Consider the following 12,886-nt stretch of genomic DNA (forward strand, 5'->3'; position numbering starts at 1 on the left):
CCGCTAATCAATACAATCTGACTGATAACTCTGCTGCACCAGCTGAACCCTTGCTTAAGAATGAGATATATTGGTCCTAACGCCTTCGGGGCTGCACTACTTATGTTACTGGGCAGTCCCATGACGATGCCTCGTGACCTGATTGACCTGCACAATAGATTACCAGGCTGAATTGTGGCCTCTGTAATTCCAGTGTGGAAAAAGGAAGTGTCACACCCACAACTGTGCACAGTCAGAGAAGGTGACAATCTTATTGGCACCAGTTGATGCAGATGAGCTCATTTTCATTTGTGTAAGGTGCATTTGTTGCAATCACATTTAAATTAGGAGCATATTTCATGTCCTGATTACCACTCCTCCTGGAGCCTGAAATTCCTTGGGTTTCTGTGAAGTGGAATGTGAAATCAGAATCTTGCCCATGATCTTCTTTTTGTTACTTATTTTACACAGCATGTTTTATTCAAAGATCTCAAAGCACTTTACAAAAACTTAAGTAATGAGACCTCACAATTCTGCTGCAAAACAGGTATTATCCCCAGTTTGCAGATGGGTAAATTGAGGCACAGAGCAGCTACTGAACATGCTCAATAGCATCCAGTGAACTGTTATGCTGCACTCCACATAGTCATGCCATGAAGCATGATCAGTCACGGAAACCAGGAGTCTTGACGGCTGGTCCCTGATCTAAAAACTAGACCCACTTTCCTCAGATATTCTAGCTACAGATTATTATTTATTATTGGTATTGTGGCAGCACATAGGAGCCTCTGTCGTGGACCAGGGCCCCATTGTGCTAGGTGCTGTACAAATATAGAACAAAAATACAGTCCCTGCCTGAAAGATCTTACAGTCTAAGTAAAGATATTAGCTAGATATTAGTAGATCCAGAAGATTTCATGTCCTTAAACAGTCAGAAGCACATAGCTTAGTTTTCCAGCTCTCTCCCCCTGACAGCACAGTAAGTGGCAACCTTGTTCTGTGGAGGGCAGCCAAAATGCATCTGTCAATATGTGCGTTGTCTAAGAATCATATAATTCACAAGGTTTTTGACAGATCATGGTTTGAATATGATTTTAGTGTGAAGGTTATTACTAGAACTGGTCAGAAAACTTTTTAAGGGACTGGTGAAAATTTTCAAAAATAAAAAAAAAATCTACAAGAGCTATGGTTTGGTCAAAAAATTGAAAAAGAAATGGACTAAATTTTTGTCAAAATATTTTTTTTTCTATGTAAGACTCAATTTTTTGATAAAAAATTCACAGAAACATTTGAAATTTGAAAAATGTCGACCACGTCTGGCAATTACCAAATATATAGCAAGCAAATGTCATTGATCCACACTAGCATCTAAAAGAAACCAGGGGAGTTATTTAGCGGGGAGGGATAGCTCAGTGGTTTGAGCCTGCTAAATCCAGGGCTGTGAGTTCAATCCTTAAGGTGGCCACTTAGGGATCTGGGGCAAAAATCAGTGCTTCATCCTGCTAGTGAAGGCAGGGAGCTGGACTCCATGACTTTCAAGGTCTCTTCCAGTTCTAGGAGATAGGCATATCTCCTATTATTAAAACAAATGGTCCAATCAAAATTGGATAGAGTTCTTTAAAACCATCAACAGACTAAAAACAAGAGGCAAGTTTCTGCAGTATAACAATCCATGTACCAACTTACCTGGCTAATGGATCTTCTTTTAGTTCAGTGGTTCTCAGGCAGCAGTTCTGATTTCAGCACACTGTCCATTAGTGTTTTAGGAAGAGCAGCGATTGAGGAATTCATTTAAATGCTTGTTACTTACAACTAGATTTAAGCTAATGAGCAAATCTCTTCAGAGCATCGAGTCAGACAGCAGCACACATTTAAACCAACAGCTGCTCAAAGAATACATTTGTTTTCTACAGCTGCCTTTTTAATTTACCATTGGTGGCAGTGGCTATGCGGAAAAGATCTAGATCCTAATTCAGCATCACTTTCTAAAAGTGGCACCCTTATACTGTAGATAGGAGAAGCACTAGCCATGATGCAATGTCTTCCCTGCAAAAAAAGGTGTTTTTACATCGAAACAGCTAACTCGTGTTCGCAATTTCTAAACTTTTCTCAAAGCATTTTTTTTCCAAAACATTTTTGAGTCGAAAAATTCATGGACACTAACCCTTTCTGGCAAAATGGTTTGGTTTAGACAAACCAACGTTTTCTCATGGAAAAATGTTTAGTTGAAAAATTCCCCACCAGTTCTGAGCCCACCAGGGCAGTGGGGAAAACTGTCTCTGGAATCTTCCATTGCTGTTTGTGGTGGTGGTGTCTCCTGGTGGTCCCAGGATATGAAGGAGACAAAGTGGATGAGGAAATACCTTTTAGTGGACCACATTCGTCGGTGAAAGAGACAAGTTTTTGAGCTCCCCAGACCCAAAGAGCAGCTCTGTGGGGAGCACAAAAGCTTCTCTCTTTCACCAATAGATGTTGGTCCAATAAAAGATATTACCTCAACCCACCTTGTCTCTCTGAAATTTTTGTTCTTGAGGCGGTTGACCGTCCTTAATAAAAGCCCATCAGGGACTCTAAAGCCAATCTCCTGGAATCGTGAACATCCTTTGATCATGATGGCTGTATAAATACGTGTCCCCTCCTCCCTCACACTGCACCTCTCTGTTCCTTGCAACTTCAATCAAAGGCAGTCAAATCATTTCACCTACTCTGAATCCTGCTTTCCAGCTTGCTAACTTCCAGAGGGCCTCTCCTTAGGACCCACCTCCTCAGATGATTTCTAAGCAAATATTAAGAAAAGGCGATGGGGGGGAGGAGGAAGGAGGGTAAAGTTCCACATTGAAAATGATCCTCATTTGTCAAAAGTCACTAGGTTGCAAAGCCAGCGCTGTTGATTGCTGTTTCCATCTCTGATTATGCCGTAAGGAAACATCAAAAACCATCACAGCTTCCATCCTCAACTGGAAGTTTGTCCTTCAGCCAGTGGTTTCATGCTAAGGAGAAAATGGTCATTTGGAAGAGAGAAAAAATATTGTGAATATATTTTTTTTAAGTCACAGCCTTTTATTTGCCTTCCCCTTGTGTGGTCTAGCAATTTAAAGACAGATTCACAGGTTTCTTACATGTTAACAATAAAACCGTCCATGAGGAGAGCAGATTTTTTTTTTAAAGGGGGAAAGTTTGGAATACATTTCCAGTGTTACTCCAAATCATAAACAAAGACCAGAGATATATGGACAAAGCTCCATAAAATATACACATATACATATTATTTACCTGGGAGAAAGAAAATACCGAAAGTGAATAGATCTAAAAGATACATACACCTCTACCCCAATATAACGCTGTCCTCAGGCGCCAAAAAATCTTATAGGTGAAACCGCGTTCTATCGAACTTGCTTTGATCCGCCGTAGTGTGCAGCCCTGCCCTCCTGGGGCGCTGCTTTACCGTGTTCTATCCGAATTCGTGTTATGTCGGGTCGTGTTATATCGGGGTAGAGGTGTATATGTAAAGCTGCAACATGGACCGCTACTGTACATTATACAAAGTGCATTAGTGATTAAATAAGTTTTGATTGTTTCCTTCCAGGGAGTATTTTGCTAAGGTCTGGAGGGAGAGAGAGAGAGAGAGGAAAACGTGATCATGAATTATGGGTGAGATTTTCAAAAACATAGGTTTTAAACATGGAAAATGTGCACACATTTCCATGGCTAACTTGTATGGATCACTATAGTTGCACATACAAATTAGGTAATGGCTTGCAAATAATTCAGATCATTTGTGTGTGCAATTGCCCTACATGGGTGCACAATTGTGGCACATACATGCAAAATTAGGCACACAATTGTGTTCATATTTTTAGGGCATAATTTCATGTTTGGTAACAAAAAGCTCAATTTCAGCGAATGCCAGGCTCAGTGAGGTCATGTTGTCATCCTCAGATATGCTAGGCACACTGCAAGCTGCATATTTTGGGAATGCACATCAGCAATCAGTTCTGCAACATATGGACCGTATGAGCTTTTGCATTGTCTATAATGGTTGTTGCATTTGCCTCCACAGCAATAGCATTTCCAGGGCAAAAGTTTCAGCAGACTGCCAGACAATGTGCTTGTAACATGCTCATGAACTCCCATTCGCGGTGTGCAAAACCTAAATTTGTGGACAGAAAACTGTTAATTGCAAATCCAACTGTCCAATCTGTATGCAAAAATCTAAGTCCTGATTAAATTTGTCCCCACTATCTAATACTTCCCTTTGCAAAGCAATGGGGGTACTCTGAGGAGGAAAGGCATTCTGTAAAATCCGTTTTTCCTAGTCATGAAAGGACGTTATCTTATTGTTTTGTTGATTCTTATATAAAGAAGCAAGAGAGGCAGTTCCATGAATGAGGAGTTCCCATTTATGAGGATGCCAAAATCTAGAGAGGTACTTTTCCATAGACAATAAACTTCCAGTACCGATGGCATCCAGGGTAAGGTCTGGATTGAGTGCCTTGTATCCAAATGGGTAGGTCACAAGATTAGTGGTTTTTGACTAAGTAAAATAATCAAGGCAGATATTTTGCCTATGCTGAAGATAAAAAAGGAACCAGTAGCACTGGTATAATCCTGCTCTACAGCACGGGGAGAGGAATAGCTCAGTTGTTTGAGCATTGGCCTGCTAAACTGAGGGTTGTGAGCTCAATCCTTGAGGGGGGCCATTAAGGGAACAGGGGCAAAAATCTGTCTGGGGATTGCCCCTGCTTTGAGCAGGGGGTTGGACTAGATGACCTCCTGAGGTCCCTTCCAACCCTGAGATTCTATGATTCTAACCACTAATTTGCCAGTCTGCAGTGCCCCTCTTAGTCTAGTATTGGGCATGCACAACTCTACCATTGCTGCTAGTCCTGAACTGTGGCACCCCTGTTATTCTAGTCTTGCATCCACCTATAGCTCTGCCAGAGCATCTGAACCTTGGCCTGCCGCACCAGCTGCTACTCCTGACTTGAGCTTGTCCAGAGCAGCAACTGTCTCTTGCTGCTAGTCATCTTGGTAGTTATTAGTCACATGGATGACTCCCAGCTCCCTTAGAACAATGAATTAGTGGAGAATTTCCACCTGCCATATTACCCAGGTAAACACCAAATTGAATTTTGTGTGTCTCCCACCAATGCACTTGTGACAGGCACCTTCTAGGAACAACCAGCGCAGGGCCCTCGAGCCCTAAAAGCATGAGCTGGTACAGCTTGAGCTAAAGGCTCCTTAATCGGGTCTGTAACAGACTCAGATCCTCTGTGGATCATCACAGAGAGGGTTCTACAAACACACTCATCGGTGTGTTACACATACACTTAGGGTGACCAGATGTCCCAATTTTATAGGGACCGTCCTAATATTTGGGGCTTTTTTTTATATGGGCTCCTATTACCCCCACCCCCTGTCCCGATTTTTCACACTTGCTATCTAATCACCCAATATACACTACAGCTGGGTGAATAACAAATTCTTTTTTGAATAAATTAATCTTAGGTTGAATAAAATATTTTGCCTGATACAAAATGAAAGGTTTTGCTTTGATTTCAAGCATTTAAAAAAGTTTTGAATTTTTTAGTAAAAGGAGAGGAAAATCTGAAATGAAAAGTCATTTTGAACCAGAAAATCAAAATATTTCATTTTACAATGTTGAAATGGCACGTTTTGATTTTTTCTGACTTTTTTTCACCGAAACAAATGGGCAAAGCCAACACACATTCACAAAAATATGTCAGAGCTGCCGAATCTGCATTTTTCATTAAAAAAAAGTTTGGGCCAAAAGTTTTGCCAAGTTTGAATGCGCATACTTGATTTTTCTCACCATGAGCTCAGCCAATGCTATGTACCATAAAAAAGTAACATCAGCAAACGCCAGGGTTGGCAACTCTAATGTTCGTATCCTAAGTCACATGATATGTGTTGTCTTCCTTGTCACCTCAGCTCCTGGAGGCAAGTGATTTTGAGAGAATCTCCACTTTCATTTTAAAAAAGGAAGTTTCTCGCCCTTGAAAATAAAAGCTCTAAAATGTCACCCAAGTGTACCCCGAAGACTCAGAAACCAGGAGGCGGATCAAAAGACCCCAAAATGATCTTTTACAATTTTTAAAAATCTCTTAATTGGCTCAGCGATCTTGTGATTTTTGACCACGTGGAAAGTACTGATGCCATGCAGGCCCTTTGAATGCAGAAGTGAGAGCCTGGCTGACAGGGGGTCAGACCAGATAAAGTAACCACCGTCCAGCTGTGCGAATGGCCAACTGTCTTCTCTGTTACACCTGCGCTTGAAAACTTTTTCCTTTTACTCAAATCTGTTCGTAGTTTCTTTTTTCCCCCTCTCTCCGTTGTGCCACCCCACAAGGCCTTCTGAGAAAGAATGAAAGAAAGAAAGAAAGCCTCTCTGTTTTTAATCAACCTAATTAGTGGATCTTTAATGCAATTAGAGAGACATTTTACTGCCCCCCTCCCTCCATGTATCAATTAAAGGCCCACTGTTGCAGGGTAAATTTCTAATCCATTTAGAGCTGACCCTTCCTCCATTCCCTCCCTTCTCCTTCTCCTCCCTGGCAGAGGGTTGCTTCCTTCTCCATTTTCTTTAGGAGTCTGTTCAAACAGCACATTGTGAAGAGTAAATAAATTACTCTCTGCCCTCTTGCCCTCTTTTCTATAGCAGCCGGCCCTGTTCCAAGCAGCTGCCTTTATTGTACATTCAGACCTGGGTGGGAGGGAAGGGAGACAAAGGCCCATGCTGCAGGCCTGCACGCTCCTAGGTTAGGAGGGTCATGCTGCGCATTCTTCCTTTCTTCGTTCCCTCTTTCCCTGCTGTAGTTGTGTTGCTTCGCTTATGTTTGGGCCGCCCTGCATTTCTTTATGTTTTTAACTGGCTGCTGGAGCCCGTGGGCCTCGTTCTTCATTGCCCCAATGCCCCAGCTCAGAGTGGTAGCGTGTTCCACTCCCTTTGTGTATGACTGCACATGGTTCAGAGAATCCTTCCCCATTTCTAGTTCCTTGCCCGCTGCCTTTCCCCTGTGGTCCCTCTACCGCTTGTGGCTCCAGACTTCTCTCTGTGTATCCGAATCCACGGTACACAGAGTGGTAGCCAGTCTGCGGAATATGAGGAGCTGGAGGCCAAGGCAATGACTTACATTATTCGCTAGTTTTCACCCTGAAGGACAACGTGATTTTTGCGGCAGAAAGGCCAAAGGCTGGAGAAATTGTGCCACTCCATGAGATTGGGCAAAGTCATAGACTGTGTTTTTTCTTAATTCCATAAACTTTGTCAGGGTTGTCACCCCAGCTGGATATTTTACCCAGGTTTCATAGATTTTATAGCCAAAAAGGACCATTGTGATCATCTAGTCTGACCTGCTGCAGAACACAGGCTAGAAAATTTCACCCAGGGATTCCTTCATTGAGCCCAATAACTTGTGGCTGAATTAAAGCATAGTTACTTGTAGCCCCCTGAGAGGTATCTAGTGCTCTAGCCTTTGCTTTAGCCCGGAGGATATATGGTGCACTCCTCTTTTCCTCCCAGCTGATGCACCATTATGTAGTACACAATCCTATTCCCACTAAAGTCTATGGCAAAACTCAGTGGCTGCAGAATGGGACCCATTGTTCAGGGATCCAGCACATTTCTTCCAGCTCAGGTGATGCAACGTGGAAAGAGAGAGTCTGTAAGAAGATCTAGGCTGTGTGGTCCAGGCTTCCCAAGCTTAGTGCTAGCAGTGACAGAGAGATATCAGAACTGTCATTTGAAATCAATCTGAACTGAAAAAACAGAGCAAAACACCCCCACCGCCACCCCAAAAAAGCCATTTCCTGAGTTAAAGTTCCTGGCTCAGATCCATCTCTTGCTTTGATAAAAGGAAGAGCAGAGCATTTGCTTGATAGTTGCTGAGCATGGGAAAGAAACTAGCCAGCAAGAGGCCAGGGTCCCAAAAATTTTTACAGGTATGAAAATAGGCTGACATAGGAAACAACGTGAGTGTTAATTTCATTCTGCAAGTGCTGCTTATGCACCGAAAGCCAGGCAAATCGCAGCAAGATGCAGCATCTGGAGCCAGTCAGTAAACTGGAACACCTGAGCTAACACAGACAGAAGGGGCAGCAGGTGAGGCTGGAGACAAGCTAACCTGCTCATTGGAAGGAAGGGAAAGAGACAGGAAACAGAGAATTGGTTGGTGGCTTTTCTTTTATCCTTTTGTGGGTTGGTGCAAAAGGGCTTGTTTGTACAGGCAAGGCAAACAAAGGGGAACTCTGGACTAAAGTGTGGGTGACAGGTGCTGGAAACATGTACTAGCAGCCTGGCTGCTTCAGGCTATAGAATCACCTGTAGAATAGCTCTGCTGGAGAAACAAGAGTAACCAAGGACAGCAGGTGAGTTAAGCCTTGCAAAGTTATCCTGCAACTGCTTATATCTCCAGTGCAAACACAATTAGATTCATTGCTGCTTTTTCTAGGTAGGCAGGAGGATTTTCACATCTCTGATCTTCTCCCAGCCTGGCACAGAATTACAAGGTCCTTCTCTCATGGATCACTGAGCTCCTGCACTTTCATAATGAACCTGTGTTTAATGCTTGACTTCTCTGTGTCATGTTTAATTATGGCAGCTGTAACTTTCTCGTTGCTTGGCTTGAAATAATATCTAAGTGCTTCTGTGCTTCAGAGACTGGCTGTTCTTTTTTCTCTAATTAGAGTTTCCTTAAAGCTGGAGTGAGTGGCTGTATAAACAATGATGTAGCTAGTTCCTGTGCATTTGTCCCAGTGCCTCAAATTTCAAGCAGACTGTAAATGGAAAAAATATATCTCCAATCTACTCGACATCTGAAATAACATGAATCAAAAATATATAAGGAATAGTATGCTAGAACTTTACCCGATATAAATCGGTGTTGGTGGAGCGATGCTGATTTATACCAGCTGTGGATCTGGCACATAATTTTTATATGAAAAATTAAAATACCACTGAGAATATTTTCTTCTGGGAGTCCACCCAAAACGTGGCAGCCCCGGTCCGGACAAAAACAACAAAACAAAACCTCTGCATAGGAAAAGATGATATAAAGGTTACTTGGGAGACTATAGGGAGATGCTATTAAGTAATTGAAGTTACATGCATCCACTGACAATGAACATCATGTAATGATGCAATCGTCCAACACAGTCCAGGATACTTGATGCGTTTGTCAAGGACGGTCTCAGTAGCATGGATCCCATAGCTGGAGTACATCCTTGTGGCATGAGGCACCTTCACAAATCCATTGATGCAGTTCAAGACTGTCCCCTTCAAAAACAATGTGCTTCAGAACCCACTGGGACTGTGTGTGTGTGTGTGTGATTCCTATGCATACAATTCAGGAGTAATGGGAAGACAAAAGAGTTTGCTAATATTCTGAAATACCTACAAAGGCCAAATGCAACCAGAAATGTTCTTTGGGGAATGATGGTAAAGATGCTGGAAAGCTGCTTTTTTATTATTATTATTTCTCAAACTCGGGTACATAAAAATGAGGGTTTATTACATTAATCCTGGATTCTCAGAATTGTGCGCTCATATTTGCACATGCAAAAATGTCCAGGCATCTCTGGGCATGCCACGGCATGTGTGTATATACTCTGTTTCCACACACTGCCGTAGTCAGTGCACATGCCGGTGATCAGCGGAACGTGTATATGGTCATTTGTCCATACGCTTACGGTGGTGACTTCACACACAGCTGAGAATGAATCCGCTTGCTTTGTTATCAGTAGGAAGGGACAACTTCTTCTCTTAGTCCCATGGGCCTTGCTCTCATTATAGTCAATCAGAACTGAGGCCCGAATGGTTCAGTGTCTCTGTGGTTTCAGTGTTGATTAATCGAAGTCACAAACTTCAGATCCAGAACAAGATGTAGGAAATGTGGGAATTGCCAGACTGGCTCAGATCTGAGGTCTATTGAATTCAGCATCCTGACCCCGAGTAGCAAGTCCCAGATGCTTTGGAGCAGGGATCGGCCACCTTTGGCACGCGGCTCGCCAGGGTAAGCGCCCTGGTGGGTCTGGCCAGTTTGTTTACCTGCCGTGTCCGCAGGTTCAGCCGATCGCAGCTCCCACTGGCCACGGTTCACCGCTCCAGGCCAATGGGGGCGGCGGGAAGCGGCAGCCAGCACATCCCTCGGCCCGCACTGCTTCCTGCCGCTCCCATTGGCCTGGAGTGGCGAACCGCAGCCAGTGGGAGCCATGATCAGCCGAACCTGTGGATGTGGCAGGTAAACAAACTGGCCCGGCCTGCCAGGGTTCTTACCCTGGCGAGCCACGTGCCAAAGGTTGCCGATCCCTGCTTTTGGAGGAAGGTGAGAGAAACCCTGCAATAGGTAGTTATGGGATATTCTGCCCGTCATGAAAGTCTCACCTCTAATAATTAGGGATCTGTTTCATCCCTGAAGCATAAGGGTTTATATCCCTTTAAAACCCTTTCTGTTTGTAAGCATTAGCTATTACAACTGGGTAGTCTTGCCATCCACATAAATGTGCAATCTTTTTTTTTTTATCTTGCTGAGTTCTTGGTCTCCACAACATCCTATGGCAGCAAGTCCCAGAATCTGGCTGCATGCTGTGTGGAATAAGTATTGCCTTTCTGCAATTTTGAATTTGTGTCCTTTCTGTTTCATTGAATGTGGATCCAAACTTTTCCATGCCAAATTCAGGAGTTGGGAGAAGCTGGGATCTCTTGACCCTCCCTGAGGAGAAGGGAGTGTGCCATGGTGTCTCATGGTACCAGGTGTAACCATCACAGGCCGGTCAGAGGGTTTGGCCCACTGGAGTATTGGACTGACTGACTGGAAACAAACAAGGATTTATAATGGCAGCAAGAGCAATTTTTAAAACCTGTTTTGATGCTATGTCCCCCCCCTTGATAAGAGGCACATCCCACAAGCCAACTTCTAAAACAAACAGGCTTTTATATTTTTGCCAACTTGTTGAGAGAAGGAGGCTTTGAGATGGCAGAGATCAAGCCACTTGTAAAAGCAAACACTTTCAGTCTCAGCACATCTGCACTCCCAAACGAAGAGAAGCAAATGTTCCCCTTTTTTCAGTTTATCTCCCTCTATTTTTTTTTCTTTTAAATAGAGATTTTGTTCTGGTGAAAGTGGAGAGACTGGTATCTCTTTCTTAACTGAAGTTTGGCTACCTATATAACCAAGGAAACTGCAGTGTGAACACACACCCAGACACTACTAATGACATTAGCTACAACCTGCCAGGCTTCCTGGCTAGGAGTAAAAATTAATTCATCCAATGTAACTCGGAAACACAGCCCTTGGTTTCTAGAGACAACTGCTGCTGTTCTAAGCTTTGAAATTTTAGGTGGTGCTATTAATATTGGGCTTTTTTTTCTCCACCTCTGAAAAGATTTTAACCTAAACAGTGCATGAATACAGGAGAGACAGCATGTATAATAATAATATATGGAGATATACCTAGCTCATAGAACTGGAAGGGACGCTGAAAGGTCATGGAGTCCAGCCCCCTGCCTTCACTAGCAGGACCAAGTATTCATTTTTCCCCAGATCCCTCAGTGGCCCCCTCAAGGATTGAGCTCACAATCCTGGGTTTAGCAGGCCAATGCTCAAACCACTGAGCTAGCCCTCCCTGCAAAGTCCCACCTATTATTTTGCAAGGGGGGATCTAGGGTGATTTTAGCAAACACATTCTCCCTCTTGAACATCTTTTGTTTTTCCATGATGAGTCTTCCCAGTCTGACAAAGCAGTTCTCTGTATAATAACATCACATCGTAGGTGTAACCATCAGAAACATCAGGTACAAGGTAAAAAGAGGGGAAATCCCTTTTATTATTTGTTTATCTCACACACTTCCAAGGCACCTGCCGCTGTAGGGTCTGAGCATCACATAACACTGGCATAAATCAGATGGAAGCCATATGTTATAATAGACAACATACCAGTGATGGTTTATTAGTGTTAAACTCAATCAACTGTGAACAAATCTAAGGTTCCCGGACTTGCGGGCTTTACTGCACAGTGTTATTTGAGAGACCTGAACTGTGGTCCATCCAGGAGCCGTTGTGCCTCCCGCTAACCTTCTCTTCTCGTCCCCAGGTCTAATAAAGTGGAGATCTATGTCCTGCCATGGTCCATTTGCACTTGGCTCACTTTTTATTCTCAAGGGGCTGAATTCTGAGGTGACACCAGGGGCCACATTCTGCCAAGAGCCCAGCACGTTGGGTGCACATTGGCTGCTGAGCTGTTTGGAAAATCGGGCCTCATTTGTGGGTGCCAAACACTTGAAAATTTGGCCTCATTCACATCTATGTATGGCCCTCAATGCCCCCTCTCCCCAAGAAGACAGGGGTGGGCTTTGTCTTGTAACTTACCTAGGTCTCCTGCACTCTTCCCTCCTTTTAGAAATGAGCAATAGCAGGACGTTATAATGCTGGGGGACTTTGGTCCTAACCACCAGACTGAAGAGGAAAAACCAGGGGATCAGATGCCCTCTAAAACCAGTCCATGAGACCACCGCGCATAACTATAAATACATGGTGGGGAGAGGGTGCCAAGCGTCCGTGAAATAAACAAGAGTCCTCTATAGCAGCCCCACCTTCCATGGGGCTACAGAAGAGAGCTTGTCTCTTTAAAAGGGCCTGGTTATAAAACTTCTGTATAGTGTTAAGAGGCCTTTCTCCTGAGAGGAGGGGCTGGCAGGCACTGGGAGTCTCTGAATTGCAGTTTGAAGCATTTACAGCCCAGTCAATCCTAATTCATTATTAGCTGTAATTGTTTCAAAGAAAGTGTCCACTGTTATGTAAAACACGGTCCCAGATGCTCCTAATGGTTCAGACTCTCTGATTGCTATAATTTGCAAAGCTTTTCCCTTTTTTTTCCCCCCTCTGTGGTT

At 43.5% G+C, this 12,886-nt stretch overlaps 1 long non-coding RNA gene across 1 annotated transcript in view; it reads left to right on the forward strand.

Annotated features, from left to right (window-relative positions):
- Nucleotides 1-8,146: 8,146 nt before the first annotated feature.
- Nucleotides 8,147-12,886, forward strand: part of LOC123347271 — a 35,113-nt gene continuing 30,373 nt past the window's right edge. Inside the window, exon 1 of the long non-coding RNA XR_006573093.1 lies at nucleotides 8,147-8,367. This is a non-coding gene — a long non-coding RNA (uncharacterized LOC123347271). The remainder of the gene's footprint in view (nucleotides 8,368-12,886) is intronic.

Source organism: Mauremys mutica, chromosome 13 (genome assembly GCF_020497125.1).
Source record: "Mauremys mutica isolate MM-2020 ecotype Southern chromosome 13, ASM2049712v1, whole genome shotgun sequence".
Taxonomy (NCBI): Eukaryota; Metazoa; Chordata; order Testudines; family Geoemydidae; genus Mauremys; species Mauremys mutica.